The 25,551-nt window shown below is 43.9% G+C and overlaps 1 protein-coding gene across 2 annotated transcripts in view; it reads left to right on the top strand.

Annotated features, from left to right (window-relative positions):
* Positions 1–25,551, top strand: part of DIPK2A (divergent protein kinase domain 2A) — a 64,531-nt gene that overhangs the window by 2,498 nt on the left and 36,482 nt on the right. The window lies entirely within an intron of this gene.

Here is a 25,551-nt window from a genome sequence, read left to right as displayed (position 1 = left end):
GCTGCCTTGCACCGCAGCTCAGCTGCCATGGTTGTCTGACATTAACTAGCGTGTTGGCTGAAAATCCCTGCCGGGCTCAGTTCCCGTGTGGAGTCAGTTAATGCTGGTACTGTGGGCTGCCGCCGCCCGCGCAGTCTTGGTGCGAAATGCCACAGCGGGCTTTGATCGTTTATTTTTAAAGCAGAACCACACCACTTTTCAATGTGGTGTGCATGTGCCGGTTAGATCGTCCGATCCACGTTCTTTTTGTGGTGATTTTAAGGTGGCTGGTAAGCCGCAGCAGCCTAAACAATAACGTTGAACCAAATCGCAGAAATACCAGGGTCAGTAAATACACCCACTTCCGTGAATCTAAATCAGAGATGCGGCATCGTGAACTCCTGTACCATGTCAGTGCTTATGCCGTTTCTAAACTCTTTGCATACCGTTGTTCTCTAACCTTCATAAATGAACCTTTTGGAGGGCGGCTATCGACTTAATAATTGCATGACTTTTTATTTGCCCAATGGTCGTTGCGCCACTGCACAATGTGATTTCGGACTGTATTGTGTGGTCCTGTTTCTACTTCCGTTCCGGATGAAATATATAAAAATTACTATGTACATTACTGCATTACTTTCTTGTTAGTCGCCTGCTTTTCAACTGTTCATGTTCCATCAATTTTTAGTAGACTTTAGTTTTTTTTTCCGTGCCTATGATGTAGTCCAAACTGCGTTCACTGTCAGTGATGGCATTTTTAAATCATTTACGGACGGTGTGATAAGCCAGTGGTTTTTTTTGTGCTGGTACCCCCGCCGAGGCATTTCTGCTTGCTCTATATTGCAAGCAGACCGTACTCCCCTTTCGAAGATCTTCGGGCCCCCCTGGACATCATTTGCCCCGACTCCCCAGGAGTCCCAGTTTGATGACCACTGGTGTAAGCACATAAGTCCCCAGTCCAATTTTTGTTTTTCATGTTCTATTGACTGGACTTTGGCTGACTCAAGTTAACAAGAAACGAACTTTGCGTTGCGATACACTTGGATTCATTGATCATGTGGAAAGTTATCCCTTGTTTTAAGAACGGTGGCCATAGCTAGATAATGGAATTATCTAAGCTCCATTCTAGGTTTTGCTTCACCTACCCATTTTGTAGGGACGCAACTTTAGAAAGCTTTGTAAATTAGATGACTTTTAGTCTGGGTTTTTTTTTTTTTTGTTGCTCCCAAATTGCGAAACTGGTTTGCTTGCTCTCTACAATACACAATGGCCAATGCGTGACGACGGCGTGGATGTGAAAAGGTAATTTAACATGAATTTTGGTGAGCTTTCTTACCAGTGAAGCTTTACATCTGGTCTACAAATGAACGTATTCCAGTTTAACAAAATGCATACAAACTGAACACTAGGTGAGCATTATTTTGAACACTACATAAGGTGCCTCAAAATGAAGTCTTTCCAAGGTGAGGCAAGACTCGTGAGGTACACTTGTTTGGGTAACGCTTATAATCCTTTGTCCATGTTCCTTCCCACTCTGTTGTGATCACAATCGGTATTCTGAGAGGGTTCTACAACTAAGGGTTATTCTAACACTCTTGTGGTGATGGCCGAAACTGTACAATTCATCTGGTTGCAGTTTTAAAAAACTGCCTGCTTTTATAGCTATATTTGAAGTGTCAAAAGAGCAAACCTTTCCTTATCTACCGACGATTGTTATAATGGCATTCCAGCCAGCTGTTCACAGTTGTATTCCTGGGATTGTCGCTCTGTAGCCATATCATCTAGATCCAATTGGCCAATGTGCTGCGAGTCATTTCTACAAATTACTCGTGTCTTGGTTTTTATATAAACAGGGTTCGAAATTGAGGGGGGGTGGGCTTTTTAGCTTGTACTCCTAACCAAGTGCCTGGTGAGTTTGAAAAACGGCTACATTTGGCTCCCCAAGCAATGTGTACCTTTCAAACATGCATGCGTGACATTTGATTATTTGTGAATGCTAATAAAGAATTGGGATACATCTAGTACACAATCCTTTATAATGGACAAACTTGTGAGCTCATGTGAAAGATACTCCTCCTGGTTCTCGGACAAGAGATGGTGTTAGCTCGTGCTATTGGTTCTTATTTTGGAACCCTGTATAAAGCAAGGCAATTTTTAGCTGATAGGCGTGTGGACCAACTGGTATTCCCCCATGTCAACAAAGTTTACTATCATTTGCCGCCATTGTTCAAGCACACATGAATGCTTTTGTCCAGGTTTAGTTTACATTTGTCCTTGCCCAGTTATACCTCATTGATTCGTAGTTGTCTTGTCAGTTGAGGGAGGCATGAGGTAAAAGAAACGACACGTGAAAGGGAAGATAGCCCACTTTGATTAGCTGTTTAGGAGAACAGCAGCACACGCTATATTCTGCCCTTTTTTGTTTGTCATGGGCCAAAACTGGCGGTCTTTGACTAATGGCCACTTGCGAGTATTGGCCCTGTAGTATACATGCATCATGCATACTGCCAGTGGCCCAGATGCTGATCATCACTTTGTTACCCACGAGGATACAAGGGACCAGATTGTACGTGGTTGTTTAACAAAGTCGCATCAGTTTATGCAACGTGAAAGAGCTGAACAGTAAGAAGTAAACAATGCCACAAGTACACCTTTGGTGTCCTGTACATTAAAAGCAGCTCGTTAATCGTGACTACTAAACCCAACACATTCGTTATTTTACCTCGGCCCCTTGTGTTTGCCAACAAATAAAATGGTCACCTTTTTTAAAGTCGCGCCAACCAGCCTCTTAGTGCAGGGACTGATTCGAACCCATGACGCTCTGCATCGTCTTGCTACCAAGACGAATACGCTACCCTTCGGCTACCCCCCGGCCTTCTTGATACGTTTTGAGCATGAAATCAATGCATTGTTCCACTAATAAGTAATGCAAATGCACGTCATTTCTTTCCCTGGCGATATTGAGAGATGTGGTCTGTTCCCATCATCGGATGGTATAGTCTTTGGGACTTCGAAAATGGACATTTCTTTCGTCCCAGCATATTTTCTCAGTCAGAATATCAAAGCTTTTTAATTTCTTTATAATTGGGTCTCTTCAAGTCATTGGGAGACTTTGTTGCTAGTTATTAGGTTCCTCGGAGTTCACTGCTGATGCCGTGCTTGCGTTCCTGTCTTTATTACTTGTACATTATGGTTTATTCTTTCTGGCTGCTGAAGAGGGCATGAGTTTCCCTACACGTGTCTTCCGCGAAGAATGTCACAATGTCTCCATAGCTCTTTAACTAAATTTTTCTTGAAATACTGCTTGGTCTGTTTCCCCGTAGTGTTGGTGAAGCACACACGTAAAGGGGCAGCCGTGGTATATATACTGTTTTGGACTTTAATGTTTTGAAGCTCTTGCCTGAAATATCTAGTACAAGCCCAATAACAAGGTACATTTGGGGTCCAAATGCACGCGTTTGAACCACTTTGTACTTGGATGGTGCCAAGTTCACGATTAATAGCGCATGGTGCTGCACCTTGAATAGGAGCATTAAGGCATATAATTGGTTGACTTTGCGTGGATTCTGCAACACTTTATTGTTCCATAACCAGTTTTGCACGCTCGTTAAATTTGTAGTTAAATGAATAGCATGATTTCACAGTATTTATACATACACTTGTTTCTCGCATGCAGAGTAACCAGATTTTCCTGGTTTTTCATACACTGAAAATAAAATGCCATTACTTAACTTGCCCTATGTATGTTTGTGCACCGACAGCCAGCTACCTATAATGCTGTTCCAAAGGGGGCAGGTGCGCCAAAGATTTTCCTGTCTATTTTCAGGAATTAAAAGATATGTTAGCCAATTTGAATGAAGTAGCTACATTATGTCTTCATGCAATTAGGGGGATGCCCTGCTGCAAATTGGTGCTCACATTTTAGCAGTCTACCATGGCAGCAGAAGCGGAGCTATTGCCTATTGGCACATATTTGAGCAACACAGTACATAAGTCTGGCACAAATAAAAGCACAGTGACTTAGCAGTAAGAAAGTGGCCAGATCAGGGCACTTGCACCGGGGCTAGTCATGGTAAAACTATTGTGGAACTTCTGGCAGCAAAGCACATGCCAGGCAATGTACACCTTGCTGGTAGGCGCCTGAGGGAGATCGTGTGGGTGTAGGGGCCTCATGAAAGTACAGCAAATAAGTTTACCCACATTTGTTACTCAACTCTGACCTGGTGGGCAGAAGTTCAAAAGGCCAGCCTAGATTCTTGGAACCGCTTAAGGTTCTAGTCGAGCCTGACCAAGGTAGCATTGGCAGCGGTCATTACTAGGTCTCGGGAGGGGTCAGAGTGATCAAAAGCCCACAATGAGCACATACAGCAAACACTATAATCTGTCTGGTGTATGTATTAAATTATATACATTTATTAACCCTTAAGTGCCAATGACTAGGTATCTCGTTCTTGGGATGACCTCCCTGTTGCCAAGGACGAGATTCCTTGGCACGTAAGGGGTTGAAAACGTTAGAAGGCATTGAATGGTGAAATACTGAAATCACCAAAAAAGGCCTTGGCACTGGCAGGTAAAAGGTAACCGCCTTTTAATCAAACACAAAGCAAATATCAGCAGTAATAACTAAATCAACCCAACACTATCAAATATACATACAGTAAGGGTCCACAACGTGTGAAGAAAAGGAGCAAACGGTGCAAACATTTAAGCAGTATTTTAACTAAGCAGCAGTCCAGTCCCTACGATGAGTGGAGTCTGTACTCCTACGGTTGAGCCAAAACGGCGTCTCTTGCAGGGTCTGTAGCAGCTCGGGATGGGCAGGTGAGGCAGTGAAGAATTACGTTCCCACTATTCGAGAAGGAACTACCCAAGAGGAAAGGGCAGAACAGAATGTAAGAGTTGGCAATATCTCTGTAGCATATAGGCTACCTCGATCAAAGAAGAGTGGGCATTGGAGGACACGTGCATAAAAATGGATGCGCCAGGGACCACTGGTAAGGGCTGCAAGTACTCAGATCCCCAGGGCACTCCGTACCAAACTAGCCGTGAGTCCATTTCGGTTGCAGGTTTGAATACGTCAGTTGAGCGGTTCTGCAGCTTTAAGGGGGCTGTGTTCTAGGGATGATTCCGTGGCAGGACAGTGATGATCTCTCCATCCTTGATGGAAGGGATCAGGCCAATTCCACTGCAGCATGTCTGAGGGCACAGGGAGGCACAGCAGCAAGGCACCCACCACAGCAGGGCGACATAGGGACCATGTATGCTTGGTTTCAGGCGTACTTTTTCTAATTCCAGACCTAGGAATGTTAGGTGTACGAAACTCGGTGGGATTGTTTTATACCCAGAACTTAGTCTCCAAATGCTTGTCAACTCGAGACAGTGGCAGTTCCAGGGCAAAGGCAGCATGCAAGCTGGTCAGTTCCCTGTTACGGTCCAGGGACATTTCCGAAAAGTCTTGCTTACAGGTTAAGTTGTAGGTGCCGAGAAAAGTTGGTGACACACTTTCATGGATCGAATCGCCTTTGCAGACGTTCTGCAAGTTTGATCGGAAACAGGGGCGGGGGAGCGGGCCCAGGGTGCCAAACCTTCCAGCGGTTCCTCTGCTTCCAAGTTTCAAGATACTTGGGGGGGGGGGGGGGGGGAGGGGGGCAAATGGGGGTTCACAACTGGAGGGAAAATTACACATACATGGAAATCTTTCCTAGGCGCGTATACAGCAAGTAAAATGCTGTTTATAAGCACCCACAGGGCACGAGGGACCACAGGAAGGTGTGGGATATTTTGACCCACTCGGATGTGCCTCACTACATCACTTTACTGCAATGGTGAAAGAAATGGCCCAAAAGGACCGCGCGGACTCCTGTGCGCACGCCAAGATCTTTAAAACTGCGTTTGTGTCCCAACCAGAAAATGGCTGCACACCCCCTGCCACACACCGTTCAGGTGGGTTGGAAACAGAGTGCTCCCTGCAGGAGTATGCCAGTGGGCTCTGCAACTGTTTACATGGAGCAAAGTTAACGTAGCAGCATCATTGTGCTGAAAAACCCCTAAAATGCCTCCTTTAAACAACACTTTTTAAAATGACGCTTTTCTCAGAAACCACTGTGATTTATAAAGGACCTGTAATGCCTAGGATCATTCATTGTGGCTCAGAGGAACCAGGCCTCCTTTGAATGACAGCTCCAAGCCAATGTATCTTTGGAAAGTCAACCAGAGGCGGTTTCATTTTCCATGGGAAACGTGGCTAAAACTTTGCAACAAGTATCAGCTGTGCAGAGAGGGACTTTAAAGAAATGTCTGTAACTGTTTCCATGTTGCAAAACAATTCTAGCACAAGACAAGAACTAGAAGCTGCACAAAGCATATATTTGCTCAAATGAAAACTGAATTTAAAGGAATAGTAAAATTAACTTTTTCCTGGCTGAAGGGGGGGGAAATCTCCTATTTTAAAAGTACACTGTTTTGTCAATGCTTAATTAAGAAATGTAAAATGATTTATAATAGTTTTTAAGTGTGTATGTTTAAAGGAAAGATATAAAAGTATAAAGCAAAGCTCAACCCCCATCTGAGTTGGCAAACTATATTAAAAAAAACCTGCTGTCAGTGCTGACCCTGAGAAAGGGTGACACTAAACTGTTGGAACAGGAAAAGGCTAATTGCTAGCTGGAGGCTTTGAATCCCCATGACAATGGGGCTTTTCAAGTCACATTAGACATTCGTCTTTGCCCCAGGCTAAGTCTAAGACACTCGCCCTTCAAGTGGGAGTGGCAGGAGACTTCAATTAACGAAGGCCTTGTCCCGCTTCGCAGGATTGAAGGGCTGATTGCATGGAAAGTATTAATGTTGCAAACATAACATTGTGTACACATATCCCAGGGGTAAATGCGCATCTACGTACAAAACGGGGACATTTTAGGCCAAATCTTGCATGGTTAAAATTGCCAAAAGGTAGCAGAAAAGCAAAACCAGGTCTCAGATTTGGAACTTATTTGGAACTTGGATTGAAATGTGACCCACGAAATATGTAACCTATGCACCTGATTTTTCTTAGAGGTCATAACTATATAAATATGTATTTGTGGGAAAGTTAGATTTTGGTCCCAATAGCTAGGGGAGGTTTTTAGACTTTGTAAAAGTAACACCATAAACATTTTCTGTCATCAGTGAAAAGCAAGGCAGAGATTATGATTTTGCCCAATCCTAGCGGTAGGGCTGTGGACAGCAGTCTTGCCCCTACCGTTTAATTTAGTCATTTGGCATGATAAATAAGGGAACCTCACACAAACGCACTGATTCCTGACTTCATCCTGGTTTTCTGCGCTGTTCCTGAATTCTCCATCTTTGTTCCTGATTTCATTACAAAGCCAAGGCCTAAGCATTGACTCCTTTTTAAATCCCATAACCTAAGAGAAGTATTTTTGATCCGTCTGGCTTGCTACTACTAAATGCATGCCTGCTACAAACTCACCAGTCCGCTGACCCTATCCCGCAAGACGTGCCCTGCTGTCCTTGATTATACCTGATCCGTGTGATGACCAGAACCCTTGACGGTCCAAAATCCTAAATTAAAGTGGACTAAGTATTAATAGGAAGCCTAGAAAATCATAGCATGCCTTGCCTTGTTCCATCCGATCCTTACCATATGAACTTGTAACCTTGTCAGAATCCTTATTGCCAACTTCTTTAATTTAATTTGTTCTCTTATGTAAATCCTAAAACCCTTCATCCTCCATCAGACTGAGTCTGCCAGGGCGGACACAGAGGTGCTGGTGTTGGTTCCGCGGATCAACTCTAGAGCTTACTGATTCAATCTGGAAACCTAGCCTGAATGCCCTAGTGTAGAGTAAAACTATCCTAGTAAAGATTGATTTCTGTTTTCCTTTTCACACCCCAAACCATTTGCAGAAACGCGGATTCCCGCCTAAAATGAACCAAAGTTTTAAATGTGTGATTTCTGTTCTGAACTATTAACTTCCATTAAGATTCAAAGTACTTTTGCTCAAACTGTAGCTCATGACTGTTAGCATCTTGTCAATGTTGCTTCCATAGAAATGTATACTGATTTTAGGATTTTTGCACACTTCATTGTTTTTGCTAAGGCATTTTTTAATGTAATTTTAAAGATTTCCAACTTTTTTTTTTCTCTCTTGCTTGGGCAGGGAATGTGGTATTTAAATACTGTTTACTGTTCTTTATTCCTAAATACCTGCCGCTTCCTTAGATCTATTCAGAATTGCTTATTTGTGGGTTGAGGAATATTGCAGGGGAAATCCTAACCTTAGTGCTATCCTTTCAAACAAGCCAAAAGTGTTCTTTTCTCTTTATTCTGTGTTGCTAAAGGTGAATTTAACCGCCTTACCTACATTCTTATCTGTATAAAGTTGCATGTACAAATATGCCTTTATTCCACTTGTTTGTGCATTTATATAGCGCTACGAACCCTCGGGTATCTGAGCGCTGCTTGTTTCCCACGGTGTGTGGTGCTTCACACCGCCCAAAACAAAGTAGGTCTGCCAGTGAGCTATTGACGCGACTGGGTGTAGAAAGTTTGCACAGTGCACTCCCCAGCCAGCATACAGTAGCTTAATAGGAGCTGCTGGTTTGGCTTTTAGTGTCAAATAAGAGGAGATATCAGCATGCATTGTAGCTAGTGGGCTGCACGCTTCTTGAGCTCCTCCTGTTCTTTACAAGAAAAGAACGTGCACTGTTGCGGCCTATGCTGTGCAAGTTGTCTGTGGGAGCTTGCCCTGGCTCGGTCCATGCTGCACCTCTACTAGCTTAGGACGAAAACCTACACTGGTCTGCATTGTGAGTACGAACCACTTAACTTTCAGAGCAAACATTTCTACATATTCATTCCACAGATATACGCCCAACTTTCTTTCGTCCATGACTGCACCACCCAGACTGTCTGCCACTGTGAAGTACAAATCTTGCTGAATATCAATAACGACTGATGCCCGCTATGCAACCAATTAAACGCACAGTACTGCACAACTAACTTCACCAAACTGATAATCTATGCTGGCTGGTAACCAACCAGAAACCACAATGAAATGGGTGAATGGACCCAAAACGATGCATCTCCTTTCATACATTTACTAAGATGAAAAGGATCAAAAATCAACCACTGGCCAGAAGATTACTTCAGCACAGGTGTGGCACAAGAACAGTTTGCTGGAATGACATGTAGACCTACATGAGAATTTGACAAATGTCTTGAAAGGATAAGGCAAATAAACACATAACTGTACGAATACTCACTACCACTTCAGCCATGCATATGCACCAGAGTCAGGCCTGACACAACTACACATACTGTTCTCTAACATTTCTCGTGATAATCATGGAGATGAGTTAACTTCTACTTTTGTAGCAAACATCTGCAACACAATTCTTTACCATTGCTTACAGTAAATCATGGAGAAAAGCAAGACACTGCACCATATATTTTTTGTCTCCATAATCTCCAGCACAACTCGCTGTACGTTCTGAAAGATTTGGTCAGGGGTAAAACCTAGTGGATAACAAATTCACAACACCCCATACATGTCGACCTGGGACCTGCGTATATAGCAACTTGTAAATCCCGTGCCACATATGACTGACTAAGGTGAATGAACAGACTTGCACAACTGATTACATAAAGTAATGCGCTAGTAAACTCTTTACAAACAAAATTAACTTTTGGCTTCCCTTGCAAGCAATGCTATAGTCAATAAAATAGGAATTGTTGCACTTAACAGTAGATCAGGTACATTAATCACACAGGAAAAGCAAATTGGCGTGCAATTGCAGAAAAGTCTTTACTCGCGGGTGGGTGGGGAGGGAGAGAGAATGTGAGAACTTGGGTTATATAATCCCAAATTGTGCACTACAAATGACATACTACGAAATAGCTCAGACATGTAAACATTGCCCTGAAAATGATGTGTTTTTAAGCATGTTGGGGTGAAGTCCAATGTCCCAAACGTGAGCTAAAATAAAAGTTAAAGAAAGTCCCTATACCTCTAGGTAGATGCCACACAGAAGGCCAGGCACCTAGTCAATAAATAACGGAGGTCCTGGGCCAAGCAGACAAAGGGATAGATTTGAGAACCTCCCATGAAGAAATAGACCATATGGCTTGCATAGAATAATGGCAAATACGGGTAATGTGCAATAGAACATTAGGCCTGAATACACGAGTAAACCGGCTTAAGACAGTGTACTCCAAGCAGCAATGATGGCTTTCATTGGAAGTGCTGAAGGTAGTAGTCACAAAAATATAATGTAAGCACATCTGACATTCATCAGTAGGTCTTGGAGAAAAATCAGCTTCGTAGGAATGGCTTAATAGGCCACAAATGCATGGATTAGTCCTCGCAGTAAAAATGCACCCAGTTTAATAAATAAGGAGATGAAGGCCACAGCCTGGTGAGAATGAGGTAATGAGCAGGAGTGTGCAAAAAGATGAGACGCTCCCTGCCCCCTGTAGGAAAACCTTCACCAAGGAGTGGGATCACAAATACTGGGCAACCTGAGCACCCAACCAAGAAAGGATCGAGTTTAAGGATTATATGGAATATAATAAGGAATACAGAAGGCGGCCTGACACCATTCAATTGTGTTCATAAGTATTGGGACCCCACACCCACCCAACCACAAATAAACAGTTTAGATGTGAATATGATCTCGAAGCAGAAGGCCAAGAAGGACATGCCATGCAGTTCAATCATGGGAAAGTAAGGAGAAGGGTCGAGAAGGGCAACATGTTTTGAACAAGAAGTCTCAATATGAACTGTGTTGAGCAAACACAAGGGCAGGAACGGTCAGTTGGTGCAAACCTTTGGGTCCCATGAGAAAGGATGTTGTATATATTTTTTTTTTGTTACCACCTTGCAAAGTGATTGGTCAATTGTGGTGGAAGCAACCCACCGGTACACTTGAGATGGAACAATCCATGATCAACTATCCATGATCATCTAAATTTTGCAACATGTTAACCCGTCTACAGTCAAATCAAAACTGAACTATTTGAGCCCATTATTACATCATTGTCAAGAGGAAGTCATTAGCATGGTCCCAATGGATAGGATCGGCCAATAGGGCTTGGTAAGTTACCTATACGGCAGCCAAGACACTGATTTTACAAGCATCTGAAACCATGTGCGAAAAATCACCTTCACTTCATAAGCCGCCATTTAATGATGTTATGTTGAATGATTTGTGAATTGTTCCAGGCCATGTTGGTGTGTTAACTTTTTCTTGCTTCTTGTGCACTTTTCTTAGTTAATTTTTATGATTTGGGCTTTAGCTTACACGTATTGGTGCTTACAAGCTGGGCATGCATCACTGTCCACTAGAAACTATGAAATTAATTACTTATTTCATATAATGGGGTCTTGAGATTGCTAAGCTAAAGCTAACACATGTATTGTTTCTTTGTTGAATTGACCACATTCATGTCGGACTGGCATGGATGTGCCTTGTCTCACCTGGAGTGAAAAGATTTATGGTTTGTCAGAAGAACCCACTAGACTCTCAAAATGGCCACTGCATGCTGGTCCGATAGCACAGCGAGTAGATCGCTTGCTTTGACACCTGTGCAGAGCCTGCTGACGCAGGTTTGAATCCCAGCAGGGCCAAACTTAGCCTTTCATCCTTCAGAGGTCGATAAATGAACACCACACACCGTGGGTAATAATAAGCAGCGCTCAGATGCCGTGGTTCGTAGCGCTATATAAATGCTAAATTATTATGAAGTGAAAAGGGGAGCGCACGCCCATGTAAATTAATCCCTGGCAGTAAATATTATGAATACCATTTCTCCAAGGAAAAATCCTGATCAGAATGTGTCCCTTCTGTTCTCCTAGTGCCTTTTTTTGGGTAGGCGTTGTATTGGCATTTGAGGTTTGCTGTTGGCCGTTCTCATAAATTTGAGTTCTGCCATTCGGGCTGAACTCTGCCCCGTGTGTGTTCGCCAAATTGGTGGCAGTAAGTCTCAGGGGAGGGTGGGGGCGGGGAGGATTCACATCTACCCTTACCTGGATGATTAGCTTACCTGAGCCTGTTCTACCGAACAGGTCCTGGAACATCTCAACGTTACTTGCCTCTCTCTCTCCACAGATTGGGGTTCTCCCTCAATTACAAGAAGTGCCAGTGATACCAGCCCAAAAGCTCCGGTTCAACAGAGTGGTCCTGGGTGCACCCTCTGAGGAGGCCTCGTCACCTGAGGTGAGGGCTCAACACATGGTCACCAAATTCCAGAATGCCCAGCGTCTTCCAGCCTTAGATTTCCGATTGTTGCTCTGCCTCATGGCAACCTGTGTTTTTCTGGTTCCGGAGGTTTTTTTGAGAATTTGATTTCTCCAGTGAGCCATCGGGTTCCGGTGGTCTGTTTTCAGGTGGTCCCAGTGGTCTGTTTTCAGGTAGGTTTTGAGCAGTCTCGCACATGATCTCCTCTGGTGGGACTCATTCTGAAGGGTGGGGCGTGGCGGAACTTTGTTGGCAACCATGGGCAGGGATAGAGGTAGGCGATGGGGATACGGATGCTTCCCTCACAGGGTTGGGATCCCATGCCAACTATCTGATGGGCAGCAGTCCATGGTCTACAGACTACACAGCAACCTGGGAGTTGAAGGAAACGGGTCTAGCGCTGAAGGCGTTCCTTCTAGCTGTACAGCGAAAGGAATGTCCAGATAATATGAACAGCACAGTGGCAATGTACTACCTCTACAAGAAGAGGTGTAGGGTCACTACAACTGCAAGAGGCATTGCAGCTCTGTTCTGGGCACTTCAAGAAGGAATCTCCCTATTGTCAGTTCACCTAGCCCGAGAGGCAAACGGCAGCGGATGCTCTAAGCGGGCAGAGCAGTCTCCCACATGTGCGAACTACCTCAGGAAGTCCAAGAGATCGAACCCCTCAAGTAGATCTGTTCTCATGTAGTGTCAACATGAAATGTGAGCTGTTCTGCTCCAGGGAATGTCCTCCAAGGAGCTCTAGGGGACACGTTTGTACTTGCAATTTCCAGTCCTGTATCCCTTTCCTCCAGTCCCTGTCCTTCCTGCAATCAGGAGTTGAGAAACTCCTAAACTCTTCCCCCCCCCCCCCCCCCCCTCCTGTCCAAGAGAGGACCTTCTCTTGTGAGGAGGGTCAGGTTCTCCATCCAGAGGTGAAGACCCTTAACCTTCACACATGGTTTCTGAGAGGTTGTGATACAGGAATTGGGACGTCCCAGAAGATGTGATTGGGGTGTTGCTTTTGGCCAGAAGGCCAGCAACCATCTTTGTACTGCCTTTGGAATGAATTCTTGGTACAGGGAGAAGAATATGGGTCCATGCAATGCACCTACACTCTTGCTGTTGAGCTACGTACACTGAAAACAATCCTATTAACGGCTGTAACACCTGTCCTCAGGGTAAGCGACAAGTGTTATCATGCAAGCCAAAGACCAGGTTGTGTTGGGTTAGACCTACTTTCTAAGTGGTTTACTGGGCATAAATTGGGTCTGGCAGTTACTAAGCAGACTTTATCCTGGTGGATAATTATGTAATACATAATTTTATAGGTTGGTGGGTAGAGAACCCCATGTATGTTTGCAAGCCACGAAGGAGCATGGCTACTTCATCTGCCTCACAGAGGTGTGCCGATTCAGGATATCTATGTGGCAGCCAATTGGTTGTCTGACCTTCATGAATTACCATTGGCTAGATGCTGCTTCTAGATTTGGAAAGGCTGTCCTCCACACCATTCATGGCACACTGAATTGCTTTCAGAAAAATCTTACTCCCTCCAATATCATATTGCTTTTGGAGGCTATCTAAAGATGAGGAATACACGAGGGGCAACAATCCATTTGAAGAACACGTTTTTTACCCCTGGTAACGTTCTTTCGACTGGAAGCTCTTGGTGCGTATTCCTCATCACCCCTGCCTACCCTGCAGTATTTCCCTGCGTTATTTAGTTTCTGGTCTCGTTTGACCACACATGCTGATTATGCTGTGGGAAGAAGGCAAAAAATCTGAACTGAAGTAACTGGTGCAGTGCTTGCTATTTTATACTATCGATGTCAACCTCAAAGGGGAATGGGCCGACAATGACTCAAAAGGCACCCTCTGCTGAAATGTTTTTCCCGAAGCATCGGACTCTGGAAGGAGAGATCTAAAAGATGAATAATATGTGAGTCTCATCCAATCCAAAGAACGTTCCAGGGGTAATTAACTTGTTCTTCTGGTTCCGAAAGAGGACCAGGGGTTACGTCCCATGCTGACTGTATCTGTGCATGGAAACCAGCCCTAGATGTGCAGAACTGGTTGGTGTCATTGGCACTTCAGGATACCAATTTTCTTGTGCCATTGTGCGACGCGCAGGAATTACTGGACTTTCATTGTGGGTCCATGTCCTACCGTTCAGTCTTACCCCAGTTGCTGGCAGTGGTTGCGGCTCGCCTCCAGGAGAGAATACCTTCATACCTGATTGACCACCTCATTGATCTCGCTGCCTAGACCAGGAGTTGGGCATCTGATCTGCATGTGCAGCCTGTTGTACAGCATGGGCCTTTCCCTCAACTTCAGAAAGTCTCAGGTTTTGCCATTTTGGTCCCTCTGGTTTCTGAGCAGTCTTTGACTCTTGCTTGAGCAGGTTCTTTCTGCCCGAGTTGCGAACGTCTCTCGGATGGTACATGTCCTCCAATTCCAGGGACGGGTGCCTTCCTGTGCTTGTTGGGTCTCGTGGCCTCCCGATATTCCTGGAGACCCGACAAGATTGCTTCCGTGGCTTCTCTGTAGCCAGTGGTCTCCATTGCAGGGAACATGTTGGGTCTTCAGCAGACATCAAGATGCATTTCTCAAGACCTTGCATGATGCTCCCCTCCCCTCACCCCCCAGTTAATCTGTTAAAGGGTGTGTTGCATCGGCAACCCTGGCTTCAAATCACTGATGCATCGGTGAAGGGATGGGGGGGGGGGGACCCTCATCTGTTGGTGAGCAGACTGTCTCCCTTAGTCATCTTGCTGAAATTGAGGACGATCGGCTCAGTTGACCCTGTAAATATCCCCACCCCCTTCACCAGTCATGCAGACAGTATACTGTGTCTATATTTAAGTATAATATTCTTTGGTAATTTACTTGGGCCAGAATTACATGGGGGTGGGGGTGGGGGGAGAGAGGGCGCAGGTAAATGTGTCGAGTAATTTACTTTGATAAAACTACATGGGACCATGCATACATGTTGAGGCCTTGTCAATCAATATTGTAGGCTCTTGGTATTGTAAAGCAGTGACCCAAAGGAGCATCCAGATTTCTGTATGTAATATTTACACTGAGCTCCCCATGTTGTCCCTACATAAATGCATTTCATCGATGTGAGTTGTCTTGTGTGGCGCTGGCAGGTTTCTTTTTTTTGTGTACTCTGCAATCTTGGTCTTGTGTTTGTATTCTTGCTATATTGCTACTTGGTGACATCTGGCCATGGTCTGGTGATGGTTGGTTTGTCTTGAGCCTACAGAATTACATGGTTTTAGACCCCTATTAGTTTAAATGCAAGACTGCAGCCAGTTCTTTTCTTGTATTTTAGAGGTTACATACGGAAATCTAGTTAGTGCATTAGAAGTGGTTTACTTGGACCCGCACATGTTACCATGTTGCAAAATAAAGTTTTTATGGATTGCAATAGTCCAGCCCACCAGCTTTATCCTGGTCGTTTATGGAATGCAATAGTTTTATTCCTCCTACCCCCCTCTACAAAGATGTTTCAGTGGCAAAATGTAAAGGCCTGTTTTGTGCCAGTTGGACATGAGCCAAACTCAAGGATAACTTGTTTGTTCATGTGGATGTGTTGGCAGCTTTCCAAGTACTCTTGTTATCAAAGAGCTTTTTATTGCCACAAAGGCATGCTTGTGTCTGTATTACATTGTGAATCGTATCCCAACATTGGATTTCATTCCTCTTATGTTGCTGCAGATCAGAAAATGTCTGCTTGTGGGACTTCAAAAGCCCTGTCTTGCAGTTCGGCAAACATGACTTTACATATTTGCTGTGCATGAATTGGCTTGTTAAAACGACAGAGCCGCCCCCACCAACAGGTTTGAGGTACAGGGAGAATACAGAGCTAGTTCCCACCCTTCGGGCAGGATCTTTTGAGGGTCCCAGTGCCTCATCCCTTAACAGACTAGTGTTCTCTCAAGCCAGACAAGTAATTCCTTGCTTCTTTTCTACCTATCGCCCGAGTCAGAAATTGAGCGAACCGCTGCAGCATAATGGTTTCCATAAAGTTTTAACTCTTTGGATGAATCGGCTGGATTCTTGCATACTTTTTACTCTCTTGTGGAGGACAATTATTTTACTACTTTGAAATCGCAATTACTCTTAGTTTAAGAATGAGTAAAATACTCAACTTCTAGGGCACCATGTGGTCCAGGGATGAATATTGGTTTCTAAACCATTGGCCCCACACCTCGAGTACACCAGAAGGGATCTGAACAGATTGGTAACACAACCTCCTTGTCCAATTTTGTTAACGTGGACGGAACAGCAGGCTCATCTCTGTAAGGTCGTGGATCGTTGGTTAGTTGCAACACAGCGAAAATACACTTACCCAATGATAAAATCCAGTGAAGGTTGTAAACAAATATCTACTTTATTATCACAACAGACCGTTCTTGCACACTACAAAATACTACCCACTCTGTATAGGAATGCAGAGGACACATCGTTTCAAGAAGGAAAAGGGATGCACTCTGGATAACTGAAGGAGGGTAGTTGGTAAATTAATCTCAATAGTTCAAGGATACTTGGTTTCAGCACAAAGGGAGCAATTGGTCATACAATGTCACTAGGCGCCTTTGGAGAAGGACCAGGGGGACAGAACCACAATGTTACCTTGTGCTTGTAGTAGTTCTTGGTGCTCGACAGGGTTGAGTTGGTTTCAGGGCGCTTTGCAGCTTCTGTGACAAAAGGTGGACGACTGCTATGGGTATCGGGTTGGTGACGGGCAGTTCCGTGAGGCTGGACGGATGGCTGCAGGCTCGCCTACATGGCGGCTTGTGGTTGGGAATCCTTTTGGTGCTGGTTTGTTGGTCTGAAGCACTGGTCGAGGTGCCTCAGACGCATGAGTGACTGCGGTGTGATAAGTCATTGGCGCACGTCGTTTGGGGCTACTGCCTCAAATGTCCTTTAAGGTGGGTGCTGCTCCTCGTAGCTTCTTCGCTGGGCTTGTGCCATCCTTTAAGGTGGATGGCCCAAAGCAGAGGAGAGTGTTGCAGGCAATGGCCTTGTCCTTCTTTCGGTTCAGACTGACACTTTCCACCTCTGAAGCTTGCTTGCAGGGCACTCTGTGTGCTTTTTTGGATACCGTTCTGGAGCCGTTGATCTGTCTGTTCCCTGGGAGATGTTTATGCGTGTTGTGGGAGGGGGGCTGGCCTTCCTTCACTGGCAGAAGCTGTTAGTAGACTGTACCTTCAGCCAGGGTCCAGATGAGTCCTCTTTGTTACTCCTTGCAAAGTCTTAAGATCTGCCAAGTGAGGGGCTCAGCACTCTTCCACATGGGCACCACCTTGAACCAATCCTGGGTCACCACCAACAATCATGTGTTGTGCGAGGACCTAAGCAGAGTGCTTTGCAACAGGAAAGGTAAAGGGGTGAGAACATGTACTACTAAGTCACAACCATATTCTTGTCTGTTGTGGATCAAAGAGTCTCTCTGGTTAACTGAGATTTGTGGTTCCTGATTAAGCACAGGTCTCCCTTCAAGATATTCTGGCTCCATCAAATCACATACTTCTACCCTCTGAAAGGGGGCTGTAAACAGTTGTCCCAGCCATGATAGTTCACTACCCCTTGATAATAAAGGGCCTGAGCTGACGTCATGTTGCCACAGATGCATATCTAAAAGGTGTTGGGTTTCCTATCCCCCTTTGTCAGCTCTGTAACGAGGCCACTCGCTGACCTGTTTCAATTAACTCGTCAGTATGTGCTGCCACGGGCAAGGCGGATCCATGGAGCCTTTGATATTTAATTGGACCCCAAAGCAGGAGGAAGATTTTGCCCTACCCTTTTTAGATGCTTTCGTTTGCTCCTTAATGTCACTCCAACTAAATGTGACCAGACAGCGCCTGTAGGCTGTCTACCCACAGACCACGTGAATGTGTTTGTAGTGCATAGGAAAATGTGTTGTGGATTAGCCCCACACATTTTCCGGAAGTTGATATCCCAACTTTCCATTTTGTTACGAAATTTTTAAATCGAGCCCAGGAGACCTGTGGGGATGCCCGAATTCCTCACATCAATCATGGAGCACTGTGTTGTATTCTGGTCTATACATTTATGTTTTCATAATAGGTAATATGTACAAGCGCTGTATGGAAGGTTGTAACTTGCATCTGCGTGCCTGGAATACTCACATGCAAAGTGAAGCAAGAAAAGGAGCCAGTAAGCGTTAAAGTAACACATTATGCTAAAAGGACACATTGGACACAAGAAGCACAATGTTTGGAAACAAACGTTAGAGGAAAGAACCTAAAACCGTCACTTGCATGCCGCCTTCTTGTCTAATTCGGGGAAGTCAGGCAGGAAGCAATAATACACTTCTTCCTCGTCCCAGTAATAAAAAAATGTTTATTACATTCAAACAATACTCGAAGGCAGACATAGTTAAAGAATTTGACATTTATTGCACATAAGTGATACAAGTTGAAAGCTGCAAGGCATCAACATTCAGCCGCCTGCAAGTTTTCTGCCAACTTCAGGTCAGCTGGCTGTAGAATGGTCAGAATGGAAAGAATTTTGGATGAATTACATCCAATTACAGGGTTTGACTCCACAGGAAAAACGATTTTTACTACATGTTTTAGGTCTCACTAAGTTAGAAACACAGATGAAAAGGACTATAAGGCAATTAGACGAATATTATACACCGGAAACAAATGTAACAATTAATAGATAGTTCAGAGGGAACATGAAGGAGTATGTGTCGGCTTTGAGGAATTTAGCCCGCACGTGCTGTTTTGGACATGGTATTACATTGGATGAGCTCATTAGAGACCATTTATTCATACAAGAGATTCCTTAATACAAGACAGGCTATGGATGGTGGGGAATCCATCTTTACCGGAAATTGCGATTGCAAAGGGAATTGAACACAGCCAGGTATGTTCAAAAGAAGTGAAATGTAAAAAGCAAGAAGCTACTCAGAACATACTGCATATCAACAACAAGAATGCACAAGAAACGGAACAAGGATTGGTGAATGCAGTACGTGCAAAAGAACGATTTAAAGATCTCTCAAATGGAAATGGCAGAACTAGAGTGTCGGAACATAAAGAAGGGATGATGAACTATAAGAAGCCTTGGATGAAGAATGACTCGGTATGTGTCCACAAATGAAGGAAGGAGACGGATGTTTCAGCTGTAGCAAAATGGGCCACTATGCGTATTCCAGAAATTGCCCAGCTATTGGACAAAAATGTGGAATGAAGGGACATTTTGCAGTTACCTGCAGGCGTAAGAGGACGAGGAGTCTGATGAAGAAAGGATTTTTGTGATTCATGAACCGCCTGGAGAATTCAAATGTCCAGGTGTGAGGTTATTCTGGACAACTGGAAGTTAGTTGTCAAAGTAGTTGCCTCACCTTACGCTATCATCACAAGGAAGCCGTGGCAAAAACTCATGGCAAGGGCCTCAAATGAAACTTAAAGCGACCAGATATAAAGAATGCAGGTGGATTTGAAGGCTCAAAGATGCAAATCCAGGGTTGGTTTTACAGTATAGTCGACGAGCGCAAGTAAGTCTATGTAGCAGAAAGATCAGGCAGCACTGCGAATAAGACTGGATCCGTGTGAAGAAGAACAAGTAACGATAGTGAACAGCAGCATGGAGAAAACCAAGTCAAAACCAGACAATATTTTTCAAGTGACTTTAGGTTTAACTAAAACATTTTGCCCACAGAATAAGACTAAAACGAGTAGCAATACCTGTGACAGACCCTAAAGCCAGACAAATACCACTTGCTTTAGTCAGTGAAGTAGAACAAGAACTGCAAAGGCTTGAATTTGAGGATGTAATAGAGAAAATAGAATCGTCACAATGGGTGAGCCCCATTGTCGTAGCCATAAAGAAAAATGGGAAACCAAGGATATGTGTCGATTTGAGAGATGACAATAAGAACATCATTGTGGACATTTCCATTAATTTCAGAAATGTTGAATTGTATTGAAGCAGCAGATACCACATTAGACCTGTCAAATGCGTATCACCAGATGGCTCTTACAGAAGACTGCAGAGACCTTACCGCCTTTGTGACACCATTTGGTTTATATTGATACAAACTCATGCCGTTTGGATTAGCTTCTGTGGCAGAGGTTTTTCAAAGAGTCATGACACAAGTGTTAAGAGGATTGGTTGGAGTCTTAGTATATCAAGATGACATAATTTTATATGGCAAAGGTGCTGAGGAACATGGCAAAAGATTGAAAGAAGTATTATCTAGATTGGAGGCTAGTGGTTTGCAAGTGGAGCGAAACAAGTGCAAATTTAAAGTGAGAAGTAGGATGTTTAGGACACATTGTGAATGGAAAAGGGTACAAACCTAAAGTCGAGGTCATGAAAGCAATCGGAGATGCCCCTGATACAAAAGATGAACTTAGATCATTTCTTGTCTTATGTGAATATTAAAATAGGTTTGTAGAGAATGTTGCCAGTGTTGCTGAACCTCTGGGGAGGTTGTTGAAAAAGGATGTGCAATTTATTTGGGATGATGAATGCAAGGTGGCCGCTGGATGTATCAAGGAAGGGATTTGTAGAGCTGTAGAACTAGGGGATTTGTGTTTGGAAGACTGACTAAATTTACCGTGGATGCCAGTGGTAGTGGTTTGGGGGCGGTATATCAAGTCACAGAGGAGGGTCAAGAAAAGGTCATGAATCACGCGTCCAGGGCAATTGCAGAGACTGAAAGTAGATATTCAGTTATTGAAAGAGAAATGTTAGCTAGTGTCTGGGCAATAAATTGCTTCAGAAAATACTTGTGGGGAGGTACTTGCGGTTCGTGGTATGTGCAGCGCTACTCCCGACTAGCTAGATTGAGTCTTAGGACACAAGATTATCATTTTGTGGTGAGCATGTTACGGGGGGGGAAAAGAAATTTGATAGATGACTTTTTGTCCAGGTTACCGTTAGTTGATTATGACAATAATACTGATGAGGATAAGTGGTAGCGATTGTATTTGAAGTTACGTCAATGGAAGCATGGTTAAATGAAGATCAAGTTTTCCTTAAAGTCATGGATTTTACAAAGTCAGGTTGGCCTGATAAAAGAATGTTAGATGTTGAGTGCATAAAATTCTGGGAAACCAGAGATTAATTTTCTGTGGAAGATTATTTATTACTGAGAGGAGACAAGCTAATTCCTCCAGAATCTTAAGGATGGATCTGGTGGAAAAGGCTCATCCAGGACAACCAGGTATAACTGGAACAAAAAACAATGTAAGAGCAAAGTATTGGTGGCCTGGCATGGATCTACTGGTTGAACAATTTGTTAGGGATTGTTAGCCATGCCAGAATTGCGATAAGGTTCACGGCGGAGCCTATTGGCATGTCTAAGGTTGAAATGCCATGGGAAAAGAGGAATTGACATAGGGCCTAATGGAAATATAATGCAGGATAATTCCCTAATTGTTTTGGTCGACTACTATTCTGGATGGATGGAGGTTAAATTAGTTGAGAGTAGACGCAAATGATTTCTGCTGCAGGTGTTTAGGAGAGAAGGATACCCAAAAGTTGTGGGTACAATTCAAGACTAAAGAAATGAGTTCACAGAACATTTGGGGATTGAGTGGAGATTTTCATCGTATCATCATCCCCAAACAAATGGTTTAGTAGAAAGATGCAATAGTCTTAGTAGTGACTATTAACAGGCAATAAGGAATATGCCTATAGAAGAGACACTCGGAGAAAAGGTGTGGAGTAGCAGAGTTTCTACAAGGAGGGAATACAGGAAAGTCTCCTTTCAAAATGATGAGACGCAGGGTACCAAACACATTGCTCAATCCTGTTGGGTCCTTTAGAGGAAGAATAAAAAGATTGTCAAGCATGAACAAGTAGAGAAGAACAAATTGATTTGCTCCTGGTGACTTTGTTAGCATCAAAAAAGGACGTGCAGTGAGGAAAGGTGAATCTAAATACTCTGATCCAGTGAAGTTAGAGGTGTTCAGGAGGGCCGTTAGGGTTCAAGCTGAGTCAGTTTGGAATAGGGACAGGTTGAGTAAGTGGAATTGGATGGGCAATGGAGGGATGGGTGTACAGATGAGCAGGAAAGACAGCAGGAAAATGTTTGGGTTAACAGATTTGCTCATGGATCATGCTGTAGTGAATGAGCAATTAAAATGATGAGAATCGTTGTGTTGATGGCAAGAGTTGGGAAGTGTCCAGCATGGACCAAGGACTGTTATGGATCAATAGATTTTTTTTACATGTCATTTATACTCTAAACTCATGTTTTGCAATGTATGTTTTGTAAAATTCAGGTTTTCCAATTGATCTTTGTTGTTAGTTCAAAAGGGGGGAGGTAGTGTTGTATTCTGGTCTATACATTCATGTTTTCATAATAGGTAATATGTACAAGCACTGAATGGAAGGTTGTAACTTGCAGCTGCGTGCCTGGAATGTTTAGATTGGAAAAATAGGTTCGCTAGAAACGGAATGTGAGTGTGGAGTTTGTAGAGTGGATGGGAGGCAGATGGATGCAGGCGAGGCACGGGGTCTTGTAATAAAGTACATTTTAATCTCACCTTCAAGGAGTCGGAGTATTTCACACTGCTAGGCCCTTCCCAGTAAAGTTGGTCATGTCTGAAAATCCTGCTAAAAAGGATAGGGAAAGCTGCATAGCAAGCCCCCATAACAACCTGTCTTCCCAGATGTGCGCCTTCAAGGCATAAAGTAACTCTCAAATGGCGCAAAAGGAACTCTAATGGCAAGTGAAAATTGGAATGGGGCGAGTATGAAAGGGCGCCTAGTGTTTCCCAATGGGTTTGCATGTCTTCTGCAATCTATTCGCTCCACCAGGTGGCTGTGGGGCAACAGGTAATGGAAACTAGACGAGGAAAGCCAAACATTTTGCCATGGGTGTTCTGCCACCAGATGGTTTGGTGTGACCGTTTGGGCTCGTATCCCATGTTGCTATGACCAGTTGGACACAGCAGACTGGGCACACGCACTATGGCAAAGTAACCTGAACCGGGGAACATGGCCAAGTTCACGAACAAGGAAGTACGTGGCGGACCAATGTTGTTTTTTCAGCTTCTCATTGGTTAAACATTCATACATCACAAATTGTTGCCGACCCCATGAAATGTAATCTGCAAGTGAATTGGTATCATTTTAGATAATTTTCAGTTTTTTGTACAAACTGCTGTTTGCTGAACAGTCCAGAATTATTTCCCCCACTGTTGTAAGTATTTTTGGTCCTAGGAAAACGCGTACTTCTACATTACAGATGGTATGGTAAACGGGGTCATTATGGTATTTCGTTTTAATGCTTTAGCAGCCACCACTCCCCTCGGATGACTTGGGTGACTGCCAGTTTCAGCAAAACACCTCCCTTCAATTCCCAAGTGCTCCAGGCCTTTAGTTCTGTGTATAGAGAGACGCCACTTCTCCACATACATTTCTACTTCAGGGGAGGAAAATGGTGCTAAATGGAAACTTTCATACTTTCATTGTCCATGTGTCTGTATTTTAGTTACTACTGGGAAGACACGGGCCCAATAAGACCCTGTGTGTCTTGGACATATTCCTGGCTCTGGCTTGGGGAATGACATATTTCAACACTGGGGAAGGATGCCAAAGGGCTAGGATTTATGTACAAATAGGGATGTGATACGAAAATGCTAGAAAGATCTATAGGCACTGGCACAAACTCATATTTGTGCATGCTGTGATTTTTAATTTTTTTATTTATCACCCTCGCACATTGTAACTGACTCGGAAGGTAATTGAAACGTTTCTTGACCATGGTACAGTGGGCTGGTGTCTATTTAGCACGGTACGGATATTGAACTTAATCTGTGATTGCATTGTATTGAGCATCAGTTTGTTGCGTGTTCTATTGCCAAGTAGGATCTTGGCACTGTTGGCAGTACAATGCTAGTGCCACCGCCAGGGAAGGTTTCTTTCTTGAACAAGCGATTATTAATTGAATTGGGTCACGAGTGCTGGGAGTCACAAAATGAGATGTTCATGCAGCTGTTTACAGAAGAACCGAGCGGACCCATTCGATTATTGCAGTTGGAGTGTACATGACACACTAGATCTTGGCTTCCTTGTTGAATCTTGAAGGCATGGGTTGGCCTTGCAAAGAAGTCCTGTAAGAAGAACGTGTAATGTTAATGCAACACGTGGGTAGAACTGTGAATGCTGATTCTGCCGGAGGCGTGCGCGCACATGCAAAAAAGTTTTTCATTCTTCATAACGCTGGCTCATTTTGCACAAGGGCTGTTTGGAGCCAGTTGCTAATGTCAGCGTTTAGGGTCCGGAATTGGTTGCTGCGCCAAAAGGGGCTCTGTGGCCATAGTGCTGTGGCAAAATGGCCCGCGCGGAAATTGCGCTGCTTCGTGGCCCACATGAGCTGTCAACTCTTCCTCCACCACACTTCTACAATTGGTGGTGATTTTTGCGTGTGGCTAGTGGTCAACAACTTGAAATTTTACACCCTATATCTTGATTGTTGCAAGCCATTCCTTCCCCCTCGTCCTTTGGTTATTCTGACTGGTAAAAGTTTCTGAATTAATATAGTTGCCCCACAGTTCTTCACTTTCGCCATAGTATGGAAGAACTTTCTCATACAATTCCAACATAGTTAATCTGCATCTTCTTTTTTTCAAGATGAGTCTCCTGCAACAGTGCAATTAATTTCTGGTTATTTGTACACCAGGTACCGCAGGGCTTGCTTTGACTTCATGTGATTTTAAACCATTGAGCAACCGGATTTTGTGGTCCTTTTGGTCATGGGGCTCCCTTGTGTATGGTGTTTCTGAGTATGGCCTGTCTTAGACCACCTTCCCGCGCATGTTCCCCTCTGTGACCCAGTTCTCTCCCTGGATCTACTCCTCGATGCAACTCTGTCCGTGAAATGATATTGCTCCTCAAGCAGAAACATTTGCACAAAACACTTTTACCAACAATTAAAAATGACCCCACTCCTCCCACCCTCTTAACCATCCCCCTTAGTGTCTCTTGCCTTGTATTCCGTTATGTATAGAGTAGAGGTCATGGGCCCTCCTCCTGTAGTCCATTGCATTCTTTGGGAGAAGCATAGTCCTGGCCTCTGGGCCAGTCAACCCTACTGCAACCCTCTTCATCCCAAATAGCACCCCAAAACTATTGTTTCAACTGCCTATTGCCTGACTTCAATTTCCTTGTGACCTAGCTACCGCATTAGAGCACTTATCTGGTTTCAGGTGATTTCATAACGGTTCTTCCAGTCCTCTTGCCCAATCAGACTGGGCGGGGAGGCTTCTCGATGTGCAGACCTTTGCTTCTGTCTGTATTTGTTCTTTATGGTTTTATTGGAGACTGGCTATGGCTTGATCAGCCAACTGATTC

The sequence above is a fragment of the Ambystoma mexicanum genome, chromosome 10 (genome assembly GCF_040938575.1).
Source record: "Ambystoma mexicanum isolate Mex_15411 chromosome 10, UKY_AmexF1_1, whole genome shotgun sequence".
Lineage (NCBI taxonomy): Eukaryota > Metazoa > Chordata > Amphibia > Caudata > Ambystomatidae > Ambystoma > Ambystoma mexicanum.
The sequence above is the reverse complement of the archived record's forward strand: the minus strand, read 5'-3'. Positions and strand labels throughout refer to the sequence as shown.